The sequence below is a fragment of the Miscanthus floridulus genome, chromosome 4 (genome assembly GCF_019320115.1).
Source record: "Miscanthus floridulus cultivar M001 chromosome 4, ASM1932011v1, whole genome shotgun sequence".
In the NCBI taxonomy this organism is placed as follows: domain Eukaryota; kingdom Viridiplantae; phylum Streptophyta; class Magnoliopsida; order Poales; family Poaceae; genus Miscanthus; species Miscanthus floridulus.
The window spans coordinates 26,791,993-26,816,370 of record NC_089583.1 but is presented as its reverse complement, the minus strand read 5'-3'; the positions used below and the strand labels follow the sequence as shown (position 1 = coordinate 26,816,370).

Genomic DNA, 24,378 nt, shown 5'->3' with positions numbered 1-24,378 from the left:
AATATCAGTGTCGGTTCTTGGCTCAAGCCAGCAGTGTTGAGGAAGCCTACACTGTCGGTTGATGGATCAAACCAGCAGTATTGTCCTAATCACCAGTGTCGGTTCATGGTTTAATCCGGTAGTGTTGGGCAAGCCAACACTATTAGTTTGTTTCTAACCGGCAGTGATGGTTACGACAACACCACCGGTTTGTTGCTAACCGTCATGGCCCGTTCGTATATTATTGTTTTATAATTTATTTTAATTTATATTTTTTCGTGGGATCGGGTTTCGCTTTATATACGCTACGTAGACGACAGGTCCATCAATATTAAACATTACAAATGTTACGCTTACAATTCAAATGTTCTTATCCAGATCTCGATCCCTCAAAATAAAAAAGAAATGTTCTCGGACTTCTTACGATAAGCTGGCGAGCCGCTCTGGGCCATACTGGTCCTTGTACTTCATGGATTGTGCAATGGAAAATACTCCATCTTTTTTCAATACCTCGGCTAAGATGAATTTTGTCAGCTCCGATTGTAGTGCGACGATCTCCATCTCTAGCAGCCTTTCGTGTTTAAATTTCTTGCGCTGTCGTTAAAAAAAGATGATATCCAAAGAGAAACAGTAAATCATTTTGTTGAATTATTAACAGACATAAATAAAATGGGGATTATACACACCAACTTATCGGCTTCTTCCGATTTCTTGCCGATGTAGCGAAGCATTGCCCACATTACATAAAACACGCATTCATTGTTTCCCGTCGGCTGTGATAGGTACTTTCCCTCCATTTCGACAACCTTGAATGGGACCGGCTTCCCACCGATATGACTTCTTCGGACACTGAGCAACATTAAAAGGAGAAACATTAGAAAGCGGGTATGTGTGATTAGAAAATAATATGTTATTAGGATCGCTTACTAATTCAGCACTGACACCAGTGCATCCAGATGATGAAATGGTTTTTTCTTCGAGTCCCACACCTCGAGCAGATTTTTGGCAAGATTAACACAAATGAAGACGAAATGGTTGCTGCAATCACAGAATCCTAATTATCGAATAATCTTAACAAAAAAAGAAGCATAAAATTAAAAGCCGAGAACATATACTCGCAGTTGTAGACTAGAAGTATGTGGGTTTTCTTCTTCATCGTGAATTCGTCGAAAACAACAATCAATCTCTGTTTTAGGTCTTCCACATCACATCTATAGAGGCCTAGACATGTCCTCTCATTGACTCGCATGGGGTCCAAGAAGCCTATCTGAAGAAACCTGAACCCATCTCGGTACTCCCTTCATATGAAACGGCAGCTGGATCAGTAAATCCGGTATCTCTGACTTTAGCAGCCATGCTGCTCTTCACAAGCAGATGCCGCCTCCTCCAGCTGTTACTGTTAGTGCTCTCCACCACCACAACTAACCGTGCAACTGCTTCCTCATCTTCATCCACGGGCCGCGAGGTAATGGCCTGTACGGCTAGCCGGCTGAAGCTGTTTTGTTGTGAGAGAAAAATACTATAGATTTAGCTGATAAGCCGGCTGATAAGTTCAAGCGAATATGCCCTAACTCTTCTCGATTTCAAGGCCAAGATCCCCTGCCACTCCGGTGTGCTGGACTGGACTCGTGGAACTAGAGCACCCGCTACCAGGGTTTTCTCTACGGGTATTTAAAAAAAAAATCTCGGTGGTCACCAATAAATAGAAATATCGGATATATCATATATTTATCGGCAATAAAAAACTTTGGCACAAAATTTACAAAAATTGGTTATTTTTGTCCAGGAAACCATGTATATCATTTTAGATAAAAAAAAACAAAAATGAATCCATACTATAACCTATAGTACAAAGAACCCTTTTCACCGCACACGGTGGTCTGGATGATTAGACTATAAACTATATGTCCGGTAGCAACGCGGACATTTTTCTAGTATAAACTAAATGGACTTGGCGAATGACCCATAAACAGAATTTGACTAATCAATACTACCTTTTGGACTGGACTTGCTACTTGATGGAATAATGGCACGCGCGTGCATAGAGCACAAGCACAGCTGCCCAAGTTGTGAAGTGTTGACGCACTCTGCATGCTATTTATGAAACCCTTGACTTCCTGAGCGCACAATGCTACTAGCTACCAGAGGCAAGGAGACCATTCTCTGTACTGGCTCAAATCCCTCCGCACCTAGCAGCCTAGCTATGATGTTCCTCCAGCTGCTTTTGCTGCTCTCCGCCATAGCAACCAACTGTGCAAGTGCAACCGCTACCGCTTCCTTGCCAAACCATAATGGTGACGAGGGAGCTCTTGTGGCTTTCAAGGCCAAGATCTCCGGCCACTCAGGCGTCCTGGACTCGTGGAACCAGAGCACCAGCTACTGCATCTGGGAGGGCGTCACCTGCGGCAGGAGGCACCCGTGGAGGGTGGTAGCCCTGAACCTCAGTTCCCAGGGGCTCGCCGGCACCATCTCCCCCGCCATCGGCAACCTCACCTTCCTGCGCTTGCTCAACCTGAGCTACCACAGCCTTCACGGTGAGATCCCTGCCAGCATCGGCTCCCTCAGGCGCCTTCAACGCCTTTACCTGGTCCAAAACACGCTCACTGGTGTCATCCCAAGTAACATCAGCCGCTGCATCAGCCTCCGTGAGATCCGCATCCAACACAACAAAGGCCTGCAGGGAAGCATCCCAGCCGAGATTGGGAACATGCCATCGCTCTCAGTTCTACAGCTGTCAAACAACAGCATCACCGGAACTATCCCGTCTTCTCTTACGAACCTTTCCCGGCAGAACATCACCGGAGAGACAACTATCTTGAGGGATCGATCCCTGCAGGCATCGGGAACAATCCGTATCTCGGTTTCCTTCGGCTCACCCTTAATAATCTCTCCGGTCGGCTCCCTCCTTCCCTATTCAACCTGTCATCTGATCTTTATATCTTTTATGCGGCTTTCAACCAGCTCCATGGCCATCTACCATCTGACCTGGGGAAAAGCCTTCCGAGCATCATCCAACAGTTTGGGATTGCAGGAAACCAATTTACTGGAGCTCTTCCGCCATCGCTAACCAACCTCTCCAGGCTCCAGCTTCTTGACTTGGGAACTAATAATTTTACTGGAGTTGTTCCTGCTGAATTGGGCAGATTGCAACAACTTGAAGTGTTTGCTCTGGAAGATAACATGTTAGAGGCAAACAACGAGGAAGAGTTGGAATTTATTGGTTCTTTGGCGAATTGTAGCAGATTACAGCACCTGTCCATTGGATGGAACAAGTTTTCAGGGAAGCTGCTGCCGGGTTCTTTGGCTAATTTGTCCACTAATCTCCAGTGGCTACAGATTTCAAGCAACAACATATCCGGTGTCATCCTATCAGATATTGGAAATTTGGCAGGTCTTGAGGTGCTTGATTTTGGTGAAAACTTACTCACTGGGGTCATTCCTGAAAGCATCGGGAAGCTTACACAATTGCAGGTGCTAGGCCTCAATTCAAACAACCTCTCAAGACATCTACTATCCTCCATCGGGAACCTGTCTAGTCTACTTCAGCTTTATGCAGGCGGCAACAGCTTGGAGGGGCCAATTCCACCAACCATTGGAAACTTGAGCAAACTTTTAGCCCTAGGTCTGTCATATAACAACCTTACTGGCTTGATTCCTAACCAAATTATGGAGCTGCCATCGATCACAATGTTTCTGGATCTGTCCAACAACATGCTGGAGGGATCACTTCCGTTAGAAGTTGGTAGTTTGGTACATCTTGAACAGCTCTTCCTATCAGGAAACAAACTGTCAGGTGAGATACCTGATACTATTGGCAACTGCAGGGTACTTAATTTGACAGGACAACAAACTAGATGGAAGCATCCTTGGCAACCTGGCTACCCTTACCAACCTACAGGAGTTGTATCTTGGCCACAACAATTTATCCGGAACAATCCCAGAGCTTTTAGGTAATTCAACATCGCTGCTTTCGTCGATTTTTTTTTAATTTTAACACTTTTTGGAAACTAATTTTAAATCTAACATCATTGGGTTTTTTTAAACTAACACTTTTGGCCGCGCCTATTGCCCTAGGCGTGGCCAAATGCCTGTGTCGCGCCATGCATGGCGGTGCGGCAGAGGGCTGACGTGGCGGCGACCAAAATCGCGGATTACTGACGGGGCAGAGCACTACCCCAGATCTGGACATCACTGCCGGTTCAAAAACCCACTTCACTGCCGGATTTTGAACCGACAGTGGCATGCCGGCAGTGATGTTGGGTTGACATCACTGTCGGTCCTTAAAAACCGACACTGATCTATAGGAAACCGTGTCGGTTGCTGGATCCACCTGGCAGTGTCTAGTTGAACAACATTACCGGTTTGTAGTTCCAACCGACAGTGATGGTTGCTTCAAGAGTGTCGGTTCTTGGCTCAAGCCAGCAGTGTTGAGCAAGCCTACACTGTCGGTTCATGGATCAAACCGGCAGTGTTGTCGTAAATATCAGTGTCGGTTGGTGGATCGAACCGGCAGTGTCGTTTTAAATATCAGTGTCGGTTCATGGATCAAACCGGCAGTGTTGTAGTAAATATCAGTGTCGGTTCTTGGCTCAAGCCAACAGTGTTGAGGAAGCCTACACTGTCGGTTGATGGATCAAACCAGCAGTGTTGTCCTAATCACCAGTGTCGGTTCATGGTTCAATCCGGTAGTGTTGGGCAAGCCAACACTATCAGTTTGTTTCTAACCGGCAGTGATAGTTACGACAACACCACCGGTTTATTGCTAACCGTCATGGCCCGTTCGTATATTATTGTTTTATAATTTATTTTAATTTATATTTTTTCGTGGGATCGGGTTTCGCTTTATATACGCTACGTAGACGACAGGTCCATCAATATTAAACATTACAAATGTTACGCTTACAATTCAAATGTTCTTATCCAGATCTCGATCCCTCAAAATAAAAAAGAAATGTTCTCGGACTTCTTACGATAAGCTGGCGAGCCGCTCTGGGCCATACTGGTCCTTGTACTTCATGGATTGTACAATGGAAAATACTCCATCTTTTTCCAATACCTCGGCTAAGATGAATTTTGTCAGCTCCGATTGTAGTGTGACGATCTCCATCTCTAGCAGCCTTTCGTGTTTAAATTTCTTGCGCTGTCGTTAAAAAAAGATGATATCCAAAGAGGAACAGTAAATCATTTTGTTGAATTATTAACAGACATAAATAAAATGGGGATTATACACACCAATTTATCGGCTTCTTTCGATTTCCCGCCGATGTAGCGAAGCATTGCCCACATTACATAAAACACGCATTCATTGTTTCCCGTCGGCTGTGATAGGTACTTCCCCTCTATTTTGACAACCTTGAATGGGACCGGCTTCCCACCGATATGACTTCTTCGGACACTGAGCAACATTAAAAGGAGAAACATTAGAAAGCGGGTATGTGTGATTAGAAAATAATATGTTATTAGGATCACTTACTAATTCAGCACTAACACCAGTGCATCCAGATGATGAAATAGTTTTTTCTTCGAGTCCCACACCTCGAGTAGATTTTTGGCAAGATTAACACAAATGAAGACGAAATGGTTGCTGCAATCACAGAATCTTAATTATCGAATAATCTTAACAAAAAAAGAAGCATAAAATTAAAAGCCGAGAACATATACTCGCAGTTGTAGACTAGAAGTATGTGGGTTTTCTTCTTCGTCGTGAATTCATTGAAAACAGCAATCAATCTCTATTTCAGGTCTTCCACATCACATCTATAGAGGCCTAGACATGTCCTCTCATTGACTCGCATGGGGTCTAAGAAGCCTATTGATGAGGACATCGCCACGCTGGACACACCGACGCCATGGTCTTCCCCAAGTTGCAATTCGTTTCCAACTCAGCTGCCACGTCGTCCTCGGATTCAGCAGACACGTCGTCACTGTTTCGGTCATAACTTCCTCATACGACATCGAAACGGGCCGTTCTTGGATGCGTTGGAAAGGGGACGACGATGCCGTCGTTTTGGATCTGGTCCTAGCTCCAGAAGGTCCGTGGATCATTCTATGTGACCACGGCAAGGTGCTGCGTCACCTATTTGGGCCAACTTGGCCATGTATCGTGTCGGGCCTTAAGCCCAAGTTGTGGGCGCCCAACCCCTGGCCGTCCCCAACCCTAGGTCGAGTCTTAGACTATAAACACAGCCGCCGCCGCTGCTACACAATTGGGTTTTTGTTTAGAGTTTAGTTTTCCATCGAGAAACTGAATCGTTCATTGTAACTGTGGTGACAAATCCTTTTACAGTGATCCAGGGCCCCCGTTCTTGATCTCCTCCACTGTGTCGATTAGTCCTTTGGAACCGAGTTCTTGAACCCTCTATTCATATTCGCGTCATTCATATTTGCAATTTCAGATTGCGTGTTTTACCTTCTTGCTTGTGCTCTTCGATTCGCTTGCAGGAAAAGCCTTCTTGGCGAGGTCAATCAAGTTGTGCTTGGTTGATAACCAATGGAGCAGTGGTGTAACGGTTGCAGGGTTCGAATCGTGTCTGATTTGAAGCCGGATCGCCAACGTCGAGATCTCCACAAATCGAACTTACCGGCTACCTCTCGGAAGATCGGGCCTGTATTCATCAATTGGTATCAGATATTTCAGGTTTACCGCGAGGTATAATCTCGTTTGCCTTAGATTCATATTTGTTCATTACCTAGAGTCCACAAAAAGCCCAAAAATATTTCAATTTCCGCTGTCCTATCGCCCTTTGTGCCTTTGCAATTTCGTTTCAGATTCGTGTTGTTGAGTTTGTGTCCGTGGTCGAGTCTTGTTGCTGGTTTAAGATTGTGTTCGTGGTCGTAGTTCAATCGCCCGTTGCTGTGATTTTGTTTTCCGCCGCTATCCCATCCACCGTTCCCAAACAATAAGTCGAAGCCACCACATTACTCGACTTGCCCCGCTAGCCGCCTTGTATAACTTCTCGCCGCCACGCAAACCCTAGATAGGTTGCCAGCCGCTCTTATTTTGCCTGCATCGCAGCCCTCCTTACATCATCAGGCGAATACCTACTGCTGTGATCGGTGTTAGAGTTTAGGTTTGCAGGAGTTCGCTGATGATGGGATGGAGTCGAGGACGACTCCAATTCTACAAGGAGGGGATAATGAGGACATCGCCAAGATGGAGTCGAGGACGACTCCAATTCGAGAAGGGAAGGATGATGAGGACATCGCCACGCTGGACACACCGACGCCATGGTCTTCCCCAAGTTGCAATTCGTTTCCAACTCAGCTGCCACGTCGTCCTCGGATTCAGCAGACACGTCGTCACTGTTTCGGTCATAACTTCCTCATACGACATCGAAACGGGCCGTTCTTGGATGCGTTGGAAAGGGGACGACGATGCCGTCGTTTTGGATCTGGTCCCAGCTCCAGAAGGTCCGTGGATCATTCTGTGTGACCACGGCAAGGTGCTGCGTCACCTATTTGGGCCAACTTGGCCATGTATCGTGTCGGGCCTTAAGCCCAAGTTGTGGGCGCCCAACCCCTGGCCGTCCCCAACCCTAGGTCGAGTCTTAGACTATAAACACAGCCGCTGCCGCTGCTACACAATTGGGTTTTTGTTTAGAGTTTAGTTTTCCATCAAGAAACTGAATCGTTCATTGTAACTGTGGTGACAAATCCTTTTACAGTGATCCAGGGCCCCCGTTCTTGATCTCCTCCACTGTGTCGATTAGTCCTTTGGAACCGAGTTCTTGAACCCTCTATTCATATTCGCGTCATTCATATTTGCAATTTCAGATTGCGTGTTTTACCTTCTTGCTTGTGCTCTTCGATTCGCTTGCAGGAAAAGCCTTCTTGGCGAGGTCAATCAAGTTGTGCTTGGTTGATAACCAAAGGAGCAGTGGTGTAACGGTTGCAGGGTTCGAATCGTGTCTGATTTGAAGTCGGATCGCCAACGTCGAGATCTCCACAAATCGAACTTACCGGCTACCTCTCGGAAGATCGGGCCTGTATTCATCACCTATGTAATCTCATTTGCTTTTTAAAATGCAAAATTTTGCTATACACCTATATAAAATCATGGGAAGTGCTCAAAAGTTAACAATTTATGTCTCGAGAGAGTAGTTAATTGTAATATCGTGCGTGTAGGGTACTTACATAGTCCACAGCGTCAACGGTTGAACATCGAGATCGCGTTTCTGGTATAGCTGGAACAAGCACTCTCACTCGACATTGAACTTCTCTTCTTCAGGATAATTGAAAACATGTGACGAACGGATAATAACCTCAAAACCAAAGTTGTTCGTCTCTGTTGCTTGAGCCATGTAATATTCATGTAAATGGCACATATATGTTGTCAGATTTTTAAACTCATGATCGGGAACCAAAAAATTGCCTCTTACATACTTCATTGCTGGTGTTGCCATCCCTTGTACATCATAATAGATGGTCGCGGCCTCTTCCATGGTTAATCCTGGGTTGTCTTCGATGTACTTCTGTATGTTCCTTAAATCTTTATTATGTATTTCTTTGTCTCTTGTTGTAGCGTATTTATTCTATGTTTGCCTTTTGAATTCGGATTTCAATATAAACGAAGGTAGTGAGGCACAGAGATTGAAGAAACTAATACAATCTTCCTTCTTGATGTGTGCTGTAAATTTTTTTTCCATCAAGGAGGTAACGCTGCCACTGAAAGACCTTTTTCTTTTCTGTTAGTCCACTTTGGGAGCATTAGCGACCAAATCCAAGGACCTTTTCTGCGACTGCGAGGATGTCCTTGATCTTGTTTTGGGCTGAGGTGGAGGAGGAGGATGACGATGAGAATTCTATTTTCTCGACGCTGATGAAGATGGAGTCGGATGAGGAGGAGGAGGAGGAGGAGGAGGAGGAGGAGGAGGAGGAGGAGGAGGAGGAGTCTCTTTTCTCAGGGCTGATGAAGATGGAGTCGGACGAGGAGGAATAGAAGGAGACCTCTGTCTTCTCGGGGGTGATGGCTCCAGATGAGGAGGGGAGTGATCTCTGTTGGGAGATGGTGAGTTATCATCGTGGGTGGGCGAAGACTCGTGGTCGTCCTCATCATCAGAGGACAATTGGTGGTCAAGCTTAATGAAGCGCTTGCGCCAGGCCACTTGAGAGCCCTTGTTATGACCAAGTTTCGGACTATCTTCCGCTATGGGGTACTCAATGGGTATCTTGTTATACTTCTTATCAAGTATTCTGTCAATGGTGACACGAGCGTACCCTAGTGGAATTGGGCGACCATTAATTGTCCCGTCTCCCACAGGCCAGGCCTGGCCGAGTGTCACCTTGTCCTTTGTCCATTCCTGACGGATGTACAACCTGACATTGACGGGTTCAGTGATGTCGTCCACCGGATGAGGCACATTCGCCTCTTCTTCGTCGAGCTGGGGTCGATCCGCAGCTGCTGCAACCCCTAAACTATGGGCTAAAGGCAGTAGGAGTAGGGTTTTGTGGTACTACTGACCCCTTGGACAGCAAAATTTGCTCGACTCGTGCTTCAATGGTCGCCTCAATCTGTGCTTCCATTCTGTCTTCCATCTCTTTTAGTCTCCTCAAATACTCTGCCTCATGTTCCTCTCTACCCCTCGAGTGGCTCCGGTAAGTGTTAGATTCTTGGGGAATGCTAGTTTCCAAGGAACAACACTGGTTCCTCTAGTGCGACCAGGGTGCTCCTTGGTTCTAAGTGCTTGGGTGAGCACGTCTTTCTCCCTATTAGAAGTGCGAGTCCCTTGCCTCACCTCCTTAGTTACTTGGGAGATCCTCTGGATGAGTTCACTCATGGGTAGATTTGAGGAGCTAAAGCTCCTATCCTCGGCGTGCCGTACATTCCTCCCTATACAGTATATTATCGATCTAGGTCTCCCAATCAGCGGTCTCAACCTGAACGCCTTCCTCAGCAAGGCGATCCATCTTTTGAAATTCTGCTTCAAATTCTGGACATCTTTTTGGCAGTAGCCACGAGAGCCGAGATGATGAGGATTCGTCAGCTTTCTGTGAATTCTCCTTATTCTTCCTGCTCAGTTCTAAGTACTCCTCAGATAACCTGTATTCCTTGAAAGCCTGCCAGAAGTCCTTCTGCTTGCTAAACTGTCCACCATTGAAATCTGGCTCTTTATTTTGGAGGACAAAATTCTTGTAAAATGTCCCCTTGAAATTCTTGAAGCATGTTCCCATGATTTCTTTTACTTTTTTCTTGACTAACTCCCTGTCATACTCGGCTGGGAAAGTGAAATACTCTAGGATCTTGACATCCCATATGTAATCCTTCTCGCTTTCGGGAACCCTCCACCGGTCATCATCTTTCCCAATCCACTTCCTGTACTTAATCGGGATAAGTCCCTAACAAGTAACCCGAGGATAGTCTTGTATTTGGTCAAAGCTATAGGCGGTGAGAGTGGATCCTCGAATTCATCGAACTCAGTAATGTACTAGTGTGCATTTCTACCAACAGGAATCTTTGACACGCCTCACTTGGATCTGGCCTTCCTGCTACCCGAACCCTCTGGCTCCTCAGCCGGTGGAGGCTCCTGCTAGAGACACCAAGTAAGGTATGACCCTCTCAATTGATTAGCGTGTGTGGCTACATAGTGACATGATACCAAAGTTACCTGGCCATCTTGGTCATTTTGACCCAGATTCGAGCAGGCCAGACATGGGTCCATGGCTGCTCATTCTCACCGACCTGATTGACACCAGTCACCGTTTGTCGGATCATGCGGCTCTCCCGTCCCAGCGATATCAGCCGCTTCTTGTTGCTGATTAGTTCTTCGGACGACGGGGTAACAGGCGACTGATGAGTCATGGCTGTGACACGATCGTGGTTAGTTTTGGCCACTGGACAACTACTAATAGCATATGTTCATATATATATATAATATGTTTAATGCAAAGTCTAATAATAAGTCCACATACAACAAAATCAAATAATATCATATGTTCACCTAGAACAAATTCATTGTTTGATTGACCACATACAACAAAGTCCACCTACTCTTCTACGAAACTAAGCCTACATCAACATTCTAAATAAGAAAAGCGATGACCATAGCCATAAATAAAATCATGACATCTTTCCAAGACCAAGAAGCAATTCTCCTAATCTTCACATCTCTAGCAGGTGGCTTCTCTTCGATCTCCAGTGCCAGCGGATGGCCATGGTTTGCATTCATTGGACCATAGTAGGCCGGTTGCCCATGGTTTGCAAGGTAGGCCTAGATGACTATAGTAGGCCCTCAAAGCTTCATCTTCTGTGTTGTATTTTTTGTGCAAATTACTAGGGTAGCGATTGACTTGAGCATAGCAATCTTCTCAGGTTCGATAAATCCCAGGCATGTGACCAACATGCACTACATACCATGTCATGGTTGCCTATACATTTAAGTAAATTAGGTTGTCATTAAAACATGATTCTTATACAATTTAATATATTTACGAATAACACACGACCATTGCATAGATAGGAATGTTTGGAAAATAGCTATTCACGTGCCTTAGTAATAGTTGTTAGATGTAGGAAAGATATAAAGAATATTTTTATTCAGTTAAAAACCAAATGATGATTTAGAGAGCTAGTTTAATACTTTTGGATATACTCCTAGAGATGTCTAAGAGTCTTCAGTCTCACTATAAATCCCCCAACCATCGGCAGCGAGGTTCTTTCACAAGTATCAGTGCAGGTAAGCATCTTTCCAAATTAGTGATACTTTGATCTGAAACTTACATGGTTGGTAGGGGCAAATATGCATCTCATACTATCCCAGGAAAGTGACATGCAAAAACTCATAATAAGATAGGATTGTTGGAAAATATTCCCTAGTTTAATGCACAAGGCTACATAACTATGTATTACTTGTAATCTTGCATAAGTTAATAATTATGCATCTTTATGCTGATAGCGTGGAGAAGATGGTTTCATAGAGAAAACGTAAGTTTGTTTCACAAGAGAAAATGCAAGTACTCCGAAAACAAACTACCATTAACGTTCAAAGAGCAATTTCTGTCAAGTATAACGAGTCCCTGCTATGTTTATCCTGGTAACCAAAAATAAAATTACGCTTTTGTTCTTATCAGTATACTGATGAATAGAGCTGAGCAACGTGCTACTAAGTAATAATGTACTACTTACTAGGAATGCGTCCAGAAACACAAAGAAACAGATAGCACACACTATATGGCAAACCTAGGTTCTAGCATTCACAGCTGCATGATCAAACCGTATGACAGCACACATTGCATGATCAAACTGATTCAAGTAAGCAGCTGTGGGACATTTCATCAGACATGTAGCGGGCAGTGAGCCACGCACTCACCGTGGGGGTGGGAAAGCAGCTGTCTACGCGCTCCTGAAGGCCTTGGTAGTGCTCCGGACGGCGTGGTACTCCAAACGGCGCGGTGCTCCGGCTTGGCACGGACGACGCGGTGCTCCGGCTTGGGGCGGTGCTCCGGCGTGGGGCGGTGGACGGCGTGGGGCGGTGCTCTGGCGCAGGGTGGTGCTCCGGCGGCGCGGGGGGAGGGGTTGGCGCGGGGTTGAAATGAATTGGGATAATTTCAACCCGCGCCACTTTTATAGCAGTAGCTCATCACTGCTGGTTCTTCTTGTAAACCGACAGTGATGGGAACATCACTGCCGGGTCACTCCCCAAACCGGCAGTGATGTTCTGTAGCAGTTAGATGTTAAGTAGGATAAGTTTTCATTTTCTTTCGAACTCCTCTTACTGGCGCAACGATTAAGACCCCTCAACTTAGCCCCCGAGACCCTTGTTCGAGTCCCAGGCAGGTCAAATTTTTTTGTTCTATTTTATAAATTATTAATTTATTTCGGGAAATAGCTCATCACTACCGGTTTTGCTTGTAAACCGACAGTGATGGTGTACATCACTGTCGGGTCATCCCCCAAACTGGCAGTGATGTTGTATAGCAGTTAGGTTTAACTTAGGTGTCAAGTAGGATAAGTTTCTGTTATCTTTCGAAACTCCTCCTACTGACGCTCAGAAGGAGGAGGAGGACCGGCACCTCCGCGCCATCGCATAGAAGGAGACCGATGACTGCATCCTGAAGCGTGTTGTCGAGATCTCCAAGGAGGATGAGCGCCACCGCGAGGAGGAGGAGCGCCGCCGCCAGGAGGAGCGCCGCCGCGAGGAGGAGGAGGAGCGCCGCCGCCGGCTGCAGGGCTGAGCGAAAGAAGCATGAAAAGCTCCGCCGCCGGTAGCGAGGGGACGAGGCATGCGGCAGCACCAGCAGTAATTAGTAGCACTAGTGATTAATCAATGCCTTTATATAGGGCGATGTAATAATTTACTAGTGCTGAAAAAATCATGTCGTCGAATCCTTTGTTTGATCATCATCACCTGAATTGGGTTGATACTTTGCATTGCATGACCTCTCGTTTTATTTGCTTACATATTGGATGTTGCATTTTGTATGACCTCGTTTTGCTTACCTCGTTTTGCTCTTCTAGATAATAACGTGTTGCAGCATGTCTGTCATCTGTCACATCACTGTCGGGCCATTCCTTAAACCGACAGTGATTTCCGTGTAGTGGTTACAGAATAAGTAACTTATCTTTTTCACTTATTTCGAATACCTCCTACTGGCTCAACGGTTAAGACCCCGCAACTTAGCCCCCGATACCCGTGTTCAAATCCAGGGCGGTCCAATTTTTTGTTTAATTTTATAATTTATTAAGCGGTCTAAAGGTCAAAAAGATAAAATAAATAAACCATGGCACACATCCTATACTAGCGCAGCGGTTAAGTGTCTGAACTCTGTGGGCCGAGACCCAAGCTCAAACCGGAGGGCTGGCACAATTTTTTTAATTTTTTATATATCACTACCGGTTTTCAAAATAAACCGACAGTGATAACAGGCATCACTGTCGGTTTCCTCTCATTACTGTCGGTTTCCTCTCATCACTGCCGGTTTCTTGAAACCGACAGTGATGTTTATATATATTAAAAAAAATTCTTTCATATACTGAATAAATAGAAGCATATGTATTCCTATGTCGAAATGGCTTGAATTTTTTTTGGCAAGCGTGTACACCCAAATTAAGATACCACACAGGATCTTAGGTTTTTCTAATCATTTTTTATTAATTATATTTTTTTGTGTGCTGAATGAGATAAAAGAGGGTGAATTTCATCTTGGACCCAATAGATTTTTTCATCCACCTCCACAAAATTCTTATCCCTAGGGCACATTAGAGCCTGTGTAAAAGTTTGGCACCATTTCGATCTTTTCGTGGGTAGACTCAGTTCAACCTATAATTAAACGGTCTCGTCGCGCGAAAATTCAATTAAACCTCAAAAAGTAGCAAACCTTCTCCGAAAAATCCTAAACTTGGTGTTTCCTTCACACGTGGCACGTGCAAGCCTAAGAAAAAGTTTGAGACCAATACAACACCAGAATGCATATGAACCACAGAAACCTTGATAACCTATGTGTATAGTCATGGTTTGATGAAAGGGCACATGTACCTCTGTGAAGCATGTATACTCCGCCTATGTCAACATGGCTTGAAATGTTTTTGGCAAGCATGTACACCCAACTTAAGACCCCACACATGATCTTAGCTTTTTCTGTTCATTTTTTTATTTATTATATTTTTCTCTATGCCAAATGATACAAAAGAGGGTGAATTTCATCTTGGACCCAATAGATTTTTTCATCCACCTCTACAAAATTCTTATCCCCAGGGCACATTAGAGTCTATGTAAAAGTTTGGTACCATTCCGGATCTTTTCGTGGGTAGACTCAGTTCAATCTATAATTAAACGGTCTCGTTACGCGAAAATTTAATTAAACCTCAGAAAGTAGCAAACCTTCTCTGGAAAATCCCAAACTTGGTGTTTTCTTCACACGTGGCATGTGCAAGCCTAAGAAAAAGTTTGAGACCAATACGACACCGGAATGCCTATAAACCACAGAAACCATGATAACCTATGTGTATAGCCATGGTTCGATGAAAGGGCACATGTACCTCTGTGAAGCATGTATACTCCGCCTATGTCGACATGGCTTGAAATTTTTTTGGCAAGCATGTACACCCAAATTAAGACCCCACACAGGATCTTAGGTTTTTCTGTTCATTTTTTATTTATTATATTTTTCTCTGTGCCAAATGATACAAAAGAGGGTGAATTTCATCTTGGATCCAATGATTTTTTTCATCCACCTCCACAAAATTCTTATCCCTAGGGCACATTAGAGCCTGTGTAAAAGTTTGACACCATTCCAGATCTTTTAGTGGGTTGACTCAGTTCAACCTATAATTAAACAGTATCGTCGCGCGGAAATTCAATTAAACCTCAGAAAGTAGCAAACCATCTCCGAAAAATCCCAAACTTTGTGTTTCCTTCACACGTGCCACGTGCAAGCCTGAGAATAAGTTTGAGACAAATACGACACCGGAATGTTACATAAATTACTTGCATGATAATAATTAAACACACAAAGCTGTACATATTAAAATTAGAACCCAATTAAACTATGACCTTGAAAATCTAGCTAAATAAACATTAATTACTATCGAAATCACTGCCGGGATCGATCGGGCTACGCACACTAACATGCCTCTGTAGCCATATATGGTAATTGATGTCACAGATTATGTATCTGCTTGTATCTAATGAAGTCCAATGCCCGTATGAGTGCACTCTCTCATGCCTCACAATACCGAAAGATAAGCATTTCCTGATAGGTAGGGGTACGTTCGCCCCGAATGGAGGCATTTCCTGATAGCCCCTGTAGTCTTCTTCATCCATCACTCCATCGACACCGACAATCTTCCTTTTCCCTTCTAGGACTACTTTTAGCCTTCCTTTTGTCTTGTTGTCCCTTGCATAGAAGACTTGCATAACATCTCTTGCAAGGACGAAGGGGGCGTCTCTGTATGCGGTCTTAGTGAGATCAACGGTAGTGAACCCTTCGCTGTCAGTGTTGATTTCCTCGAGCCGGACCCATTGGCAGCGAAAAAGAGCTGCCTTCAACGGACCGTAGGCTAGCTCCCATATCTCCTCTATGAAACCATAGTATGTCGCCTGCACGTTGCTGTTTTCGTCGTGAGCATCAAAACGAACACCATAATTTTGGTATGTGCTCTTTCCATCTTGCTTTTTTTGTGTAAAATGTGAATCCATTGATCTCATACCCTTGGTACTTAAGATATGTACTCGAAGGTCCCTTGGCTAAGGCATCCAGTTGATTACCCAACTTTATTCTAAGCAAGCGATGTCGCAACCAGCTGACAAATTCCTCCTTATGTTTTTTATCTAGCCAAGCCTGTGACTTGCTCGAATATAGAGTTTGCAGCGATTGCATGTGCTTGTCAATGTATGGCATCACACCCTCGGCTTGCTAGAGAACGGCGAACTATGCCTGTCTAAAAGAAACAAGGTCGTCTACTGTAACAGATTTCTCCCCGACCATTCCTTTGCCACGTAGTCTTCCCTCAGTGACGAGATTCTAGAACTCCGACCCTTTTGATGTCCAGATAATATGTGCAGAACTCAATGGCCTCCTCTATTGACCATCCTTCAACCATGCCCCCTTCTGGCATGAATCTGTTCCTAACATACCTCTTGAAAACTTTCATCAATCTTTCGAAAGGGAACATCTGATGCAGGTACATTGGGCCAAGGGCTTTAATTTGGTCAACAAGATGAATGAGCAGATGCAATGAGATATCAAAGTAAGTCAGGCGGGAAATACATCTCAAGCATACCGAGAGTTTCGGCTATGTCCCACTGCAGCTGCTCTAGCGTGGACACATCAATGACCTTTTTTGAGATCGTGTTGAAGAACGAGCAAAGCTTTATAATTGGGGCAGTGGACCTTTAGGGGGAGGATACCACATAGGGCAACTAGGGAGCAGCTGAGTCATAATGACATGACATTCATGGGCCTTCATAGGGCCATAGTTGAACTTGAGTTCTCTCTTGTTCACTAGCCTCTTCGGGTTCGCACAGTAGCCCATCGGGACTTTGAGTTCATTGAAGAAAGAAATAAGCGCACTATTTTTCTTCCTTCTTCAATGTCCATGACGTAACCGAAAGTTTCGAACTGGCCATTCTCTAGCTCCACGGGATGCAGCTCCTTCCTGATTCCCAAGTGTTGCATGTCCAGGCGTGTGGCTAGTGAATCCTTCGATGTCCCTTCGGTGTCCATCAAGGTGTTAAGAGTGTTAGCGCACATATTTTTAGTGATGTGCATGGGATCAAGACAGTGGTGTACACTCAGAAATGGCCAGTAAGGATAGTTTTCTAGAAAATCGATTTTTTCTTCCAAATGCTCCCATCAGGCGCTGCTAGTGCATTGTCCCCCTTCCTAAGGACAACCTCCAGTTTGTTGAGTTCTCGAAGTATCGCAGGCCTGTCTCGATATTTTGGAGCTAAGCGTTTCTCAATAGTACCGTTGAAATCTTTTCTGTTCCTGCGGTGAGGGTGATCCTTAGGTAGGAACCTACGGTGTCCCATATAAACTATCTTTGAGTTATTTGGCAGATTTACCGCATCGGTGTCGTCCAAGCACTCGACACATCTAGTATAGCCTTTTGTTTTCTCTCCGGACAACGAACCTCAACCTGGCAGGCCGGTGATTGTAGCGATAAGTACTTCCCTTGATCGTGACATGTTCCTTTTTGTACTCGTCCCAAACATCCAGCACACCCTTTTAAACATCTCCACTAGTTCATCGATCACTGGTTTCCAGAAACACATCGATGTCATTCTCAGGCTATCTTGGTCCTTGGATCAGTAGTGGCATCTGGATGTACGACCACTTCATACAGACCCAAGGTGGAAGGTTGTATATACAGAGCGTCACTGGCCAGGTGCTATGATTGCTTCTAACCTGGTCAAAAGGATTCATCCTATCTGTGCTCAAAGCAAACCAAAGGTGTCTTACCTCTCCACCGATGTCCTTATAGAACATAGTATTGATAGTCCTCCTAGTCATGTCCATCGACGGGGTGCCTCATCATTGTATCTTTCTTACGCTCTTCACCATGCCAGCAGCAACAGCTTGGCTGACTTTGCACATGCAAACAGCCTATGCACCCGGGGGAGCTATAGGAAAATACCAAATGACCTTTACGGGATCTTCCTCTGGTCTTGGTACCCTTATCTGATGGCCCTTCCTTATACCGTGGAGTTTCACACTTGGGGCACTTGTCCAAGTCTTTGTATTTTTCTCCACTGGTACAATATGCAATCATTGGAACACGCGTGGATTTTTTCAACCTCGAGGCTGATGGGGCAGATCATTTGCTTGGCCAAGTATGTCTTTTCTGGCAACTCATTTTTTTCTAGGAGCATTTTCCTTATTATAGCTAACAACTGATCGAAGCATTTATCGCTCGATCCGTTTGTCGATTTGAACTCTAACAGCATGATGTCGGCTTCCAGTTTGCTCATTGGATAATTACTATACAATGGTGTTTTGCCATCTTGTCTCATTTTCTCTAGCTTTCTAAGCTATCTTTCACTAAGACATCCGGTCTCTACATTATGTAGTAGCTGAGAAATGCCATCGTTATCCTCGGTGTCGTCAGCTAGCGTGTTCCTAAACACATTATTAACTGTGGCCATATGTTCCGTGTTGACACCGGGTTCCTCATCAACATCGTGGATGGCTACGTCAGGCATGTCCATATCATCATCGTTTTCTCGCAGAACATTCACACCAACCTCGTCATGCATAGTCCATATCAGTATAGTTTGGCATGAACCCCCTGGTAATCAAGTGTGATCGTATAGACTCAATTTGACTGAAAGTTCCTATGATTCTTGTAATCTTTGTATGGGCAGAAGACAGGGTTCCCATTCCCAGCATGGGCTTTGGCATCGATGATAAACTGGCTGACGCCATGCATGTACCGCTTGTCCATTCGAGACAGATGCATCCACTCTCGATCCATCTCTGCACAAAAAATACTGAGACAGTAATTACAAAGAATTAATAAGAAATCGAGCTTCATAAATAACAATTGTAGCTCGAAAGTACCATTTTTAGAAAATATTATTGTACATTAATTATTAAAAATTGAAATTGGTAGCCCTGGCCCTGTAAATTGAAAATCATAATAAAAAACAATTATTGCATAATATTGAAGAACAAATATTCTACTCTACTTCTAAGAACTAAATATAGCATCACATACTAACAATGATGATCTTGACCACCATAGAATAATTAGCTAGGAATTTAAATGTGTTCATAGACACCAACCTTTTGGATGATGGATTCACCATACAATTTGAGCCTTGCACAAATGTCTAATTGGAAAAGTGCTCTCTAGAATGGAGAAAAGAACTAGAATGAGAATCAAGCAATGTAGCCATCAAAACGAAGCTAATTAAGCAACAAAATCAAAGGAAGTGGATGTTTGTTACTAACCTTAAAGTAAAAAGATCAAGCCATTCTTCAAAATCCAAGCACTAGCTTCATGGTGAAGAGCAGCCGCAACAATGGAGGGAAGGGCCCAAAAGCGCGCCTCTGTTCTCGGGATGGAAGAGGGGAGGAAGAAGAGGACGGCTGCAGCCTTTTTATGCAGTAGGCTTATCACCATCGGCTCTTGGCTAGAACCGACAGTGATAGAGCACAATTACTGCCGGTTTGTGGCTTGAACCGGCAGTGATGAGTGCCCGCCAAAAAACTGCCAGTTCAAACCACAAACCGGCAGTGATGTGGTCCTTCACTACCGGATTTTAGCCCAGCCCCAATCATTTTTTCATTTTAAGTTCATAACCGACAGTGAAATTACATCACTGCCGGTTCTCACAAATCTGGCAGTGATGATACCGGCAGTGATGTGCAAATCTGACGTAGTGAAGCCTGCTGCGCCACCGATCTTGACGCGATAGTGCCGTGCCAAGATAGATGGCGCGGCAGCGCTGGGTACCCCTGCCACATGCATACCTGCACGCACTGCACACACGGCAATGCAACGTCAAATCAAAAAACCCAGCTCCTGCACACACGGCACATGCACCTGCACACACGGCACATGCATGCCTGCACGCTTGAACATGTGGTCGCATCTGTCATTTTTTCAATTGAATTATGTTTTTATCCACGACACATGCCTGCACGCTTAAACATGTGGTCACATGTTTTTATCCACGCTTAAACATGTGGGCACCTGCACACACGGCACATGCATGCCTGCACGCTTAAACATGCATGCCTGCATGCTTAAACACGCTTAAACCCAGCTTTTGAATTATGTGGAACATTAGAAACATCCAGAGTAGGGCTAGGTGAAAGTGAATATCGATGGAGCTTCAAAAGTTTTTAAGTTTGACTAGGATTTATAAAAATATTAGCAACATTCGTATCTTTAAATAAGTTTATGAAAATATATTCAGCGATTAATTATATACAGTAAGTATTAATATTTTCTTTTATATATTTGGTCAAAGTTGTAAATATTTGACTTTTAAAAAAATAAAAATGATACTTTTTATGGGACGAAGGAGTAATGATATAAAACATATGTCTAGAACGCTTTCGGATATAAGATTCCAATCGTTGAGGGGACAGAATAATGACATGGCTCATGGACGTGTGTAATTTGGCAAAATGTATGTAACAAACAGTGGTGTGGCGCACGTAGATTACTCAATATGTGGAGTCTTTAATTATGAGAGAATATTATAACGTATTTCTTGAGCAGTTAATATAACTCTCTTTAAAGAATATAAATAGATTACTCGACACGTAGATTACTTTTGTATTAGTTTCCTTATGAATGTTTTATATTTGATGAAATAGTTATTTATTTATATTCTTTTAATTTTTTATTAGATATCCGGATGCTACCATATGTATCCAACTTTTATTTGTTTTGCGTTCGTATTCCAATATCCGAATTCGAATATGTATCCGGATATTGGAATACGTATCCAAATTCGAATTCCAATATTTATACTCTGGATGTTTCTAATGTTCCGATGGTCACTGGGCTTTGCTTTTGCTTTTTCTTGCTTTCTTTACAGATTTTGAAGATAGCTTGATTACCTTTCAGGTTCTCCGCTAAGTTGTAGAGAATCAACATGCCGACGCGGACGACGCGGTGCGATGCCAACAGGCGATGTGATGCCGACGCGGTGCGATGTGATGCACTGAACCTTGGGAACGCAGACTAGCTCGTCGGGTCGTGGTGCGTGATAAGTGTCGACCCGCCCGTGCTCCGCTCGCCCGGTACCGCTAGCCACAGTCCACAGTGCACTACTCCTAGTCTCCTACTTCTACAGTACTACTTACAGTATAGTGCTAGTTTTGTCGTGCGACGAGCCGTGACGAGCGTACCTTGCAAACAAATGCGGATCGAGTTGCTGCTCTGCTGGATATGTGGAGGGGGTCTATGCCTCACTCTTCACACGCCTAGCAGTACACGCTGCAGCCACAGCACCAGTGGACGGAACAGTGGTGCCTGTCTCTTCTGTGTCCTCGTCCCTGTCTCTCTCTCTCTTCCATGATTCCCGAGACAAAACCGCAGACGTGCATGCGAAGTTGTTCCCACACTCCTATACTGTACTTTAATGTTACATATTAAAAATGGTTGTTGTAAAAATAATCCAAACAAGTCCGGCACATGCAGCTGCATGTGTGCACTTTGAAATGACAAGCCGGGGGCTGACACGCCGTCAGTGATGGCGTGGCACTGCCGCGCCAAGATCGGTGGCGTGGCCAGCCCTGCCACGTCACCGGTCAGCGGTCTCGGTCGCTGCCACGTCAGCCTGTCGCCGCGCTACCATGCATGGCGCGGCACATGCATTTGGTCGCGCCAGGGCAATAGGCGCGGCCAAAAGTGTTAGTTTAAAAAAACCCGACGGTGTTAGATTTAAAATTAGTTTTCAAAAAGTGTTAAAATTTAAAAAAAATCGCTTCGTCTAGATCTGTCCTACAACAGTTTGCAAGGTAAAGTACCAAAGGAGGAGTTTTCAAAATTTTGACTGGACTATCAATTGTTGGTAACAATGCATTGTGCGGGGGATACCACAGCTCCATCTGCCAAAATGCTCAAGCTTTCATGCAAGAAGAATAGCAAAGGCATACCCAAGTTTCTTCTAATAACAATCCCAACAATAGGAAGTCTTATCTTGCTTTTTTTTGGTTTGGGCTGGATTTCACTACAGAAAGTCCAAGACAGCACCGAAGAAAGATCTGCCACCACAATTTGCAGAGGTAGAGCTTCCAATAGTTCCATACAATGATATATTGAAAGGAATAGATGGATTTTCAGAAGCAAATGTGCTTGGAAAGGGAAGATATGGTACAGTATACAAGGGCACACTAGAAAATCAAGCCATTGTCGTCGCCTTAAAGGTGTTTAATGTCCAGCAATCAGGATCCTACAAAAGCTTCCAGGCTGAATGTGAGGCGCTAAGAAGAGTGAGGCACCGATGCCTTCTAAAGATCATTACATGTTGTTCTAGCATCAACCACCAGGGTCAAGACTTCAGAGCACTAGTCTTCGAGTTCATGGCTAATGGCAGCTTGGATAGATGGATCCACTCAAATTTAGAAGGCCAAAATGGACTAGGAGCACTTAGCCTGTCACAGAGGTTGGATATTGCTGTGGATATTGTGGATGCTTTGGACTATCTTCACAACGGTTGCCAGCCATCGATCATCCATTGCGATCTCAAGCCAAGTAACATTCTTCTCAATCAGGACATGAGAGCCCGTGTAGGAGATTTTGGCATTACTAGAGTTCTAGATGAAGCACCAAGCAACCATCCTATGAATTCCAGTAGCACCACAGGAATAAGAGGTTCCATTGGATATATTGCTCCAGGTAACTCAAGCTTTATTTTCTGTTTCATGCTACAAATAATACTAATCAATATGTGCTTCAGCGTGGTTACAAAATAAGTCAGAAATTCATGGATAATTGGGTTAGAGCTCAATACAATTGCTTATCTTTGCTCTTTCCCATTTGCTCATATGTTTGCCTTTAGTTTGAATCTTAGCTTCCGCTATGCGTTGGACATGGAAACGGGCATATTCAATGCTTCCCTCAAACATGTACCCATCGCCTGCATAGTGAGACACATCATGCCTTTATATCATAAGTGGATAACTTGGAAAATATATACAGTTAATTTTTAGATAGTTTTTATAAAAAAACAACAGATGTATGCTATTAGATTCAGACTCAGGATTACTTTAAAATGTTTATAATAACAGTACAAGTGCGTAATTCAGAAGCAAATTTTAATGGTTATTACTACATGTAAATTTTCATGTTGGCGTTATGGATAATTTTGATGAAGATGAGGGGTTGTGTTAAGTTAGTTTTCGCAATGTCATATGTTGGTAATTTAAATATACAAGATAGAAATAGTCATTTAAGAATGTTTTTATAATGGGAGAGGTGTGTATTTTTAGAAAGCACAATATATCAAATGCATATTATTTTTGAGAGAACATTTCGAATTTATTTTTAGTTATGTCTAGCCTTGTGAGCACTAGTGTGGAAGCTCCAATAGCATTATCCAATTACTAGTAGTAAGCACATCAAGTAGTCTTTGAGTTTTATACATATATACTTATGTATCCTCATATTTCATTTCACTACAGAATATGGAGAAGGGCTTGCGGTGTCAACTTCTGGAGATGTGTTTAGTCTTAGCATCACTTTGATCGAGATGTTCGCAGGGAAGAACCCGACCGATGATATGTTTAGAGATGGGATAAGCTTGCATTATTATGCCGAAGCAGCTCTTCCTGACAAGGTTATGGAGATAGCAGATTCCAACATCTGGCTGCATGATGGAGTAAACAATAGCAATGATACAAGGCATATAACAACTAGGGAATGTTTGGCGGCCATCATTCAGCTTGGTGTCCTTTGCTCAAAGCAATTGCGCAGGGAGCGACTGTCAATGAACGATGCTGCTGCAGAGATGCATGCTATCAGAGATAAATATATTTTTACTCAATAATAAAGTGGTGTTATTAGTTCATATTAATCACCACTACCTTATACTATCATGTTTCTCTAAATGTATTGTTGAAGTCTATATTATATATTTGCTTCTCTTTTTCCAGCTATAATATCTCCTTTTATTAATATATCAACCCATGCCACCTGGTCATTCTAAGGCATTGTTTGGATGCACATATATTTATCTCAATCCACATATGTTGAAGTGGATTGGAGTGGAACTAAACTAAGTTCTATTTCATCTAGTCCAACACATATAGATTGAAGTGGATACAAATGCATGCAAACAAGGCCTAATTACAAATTGCAAACCAACGGTCCATTCCAGCTTGAACCTTGGTCGCAAACTGCAGTCTCCAGCATAGACTACGAAGACGACACAACAGGCAGCAAGCATATATTATACAGAATGATTAATCACAGAGCGTGAGCTGTGAGCGTATCATAGTCAG

At 43.8% G+C, this 24,378-nt stretch overlaps 1 pseudogene; it reads left to right on the top strand.

Moving 5' to 3' along the window:
• The first annotated feature begins 2,182 nt into the window (after positions 1-2,182).
• Positions 2,183-23,924, top strand: LOC136548286 (putative receptor-like protein kinase At3g47110; annotated as a pseudogene).
• Positions 23,925-24,378: the final 454 nt, after the last annotated feature.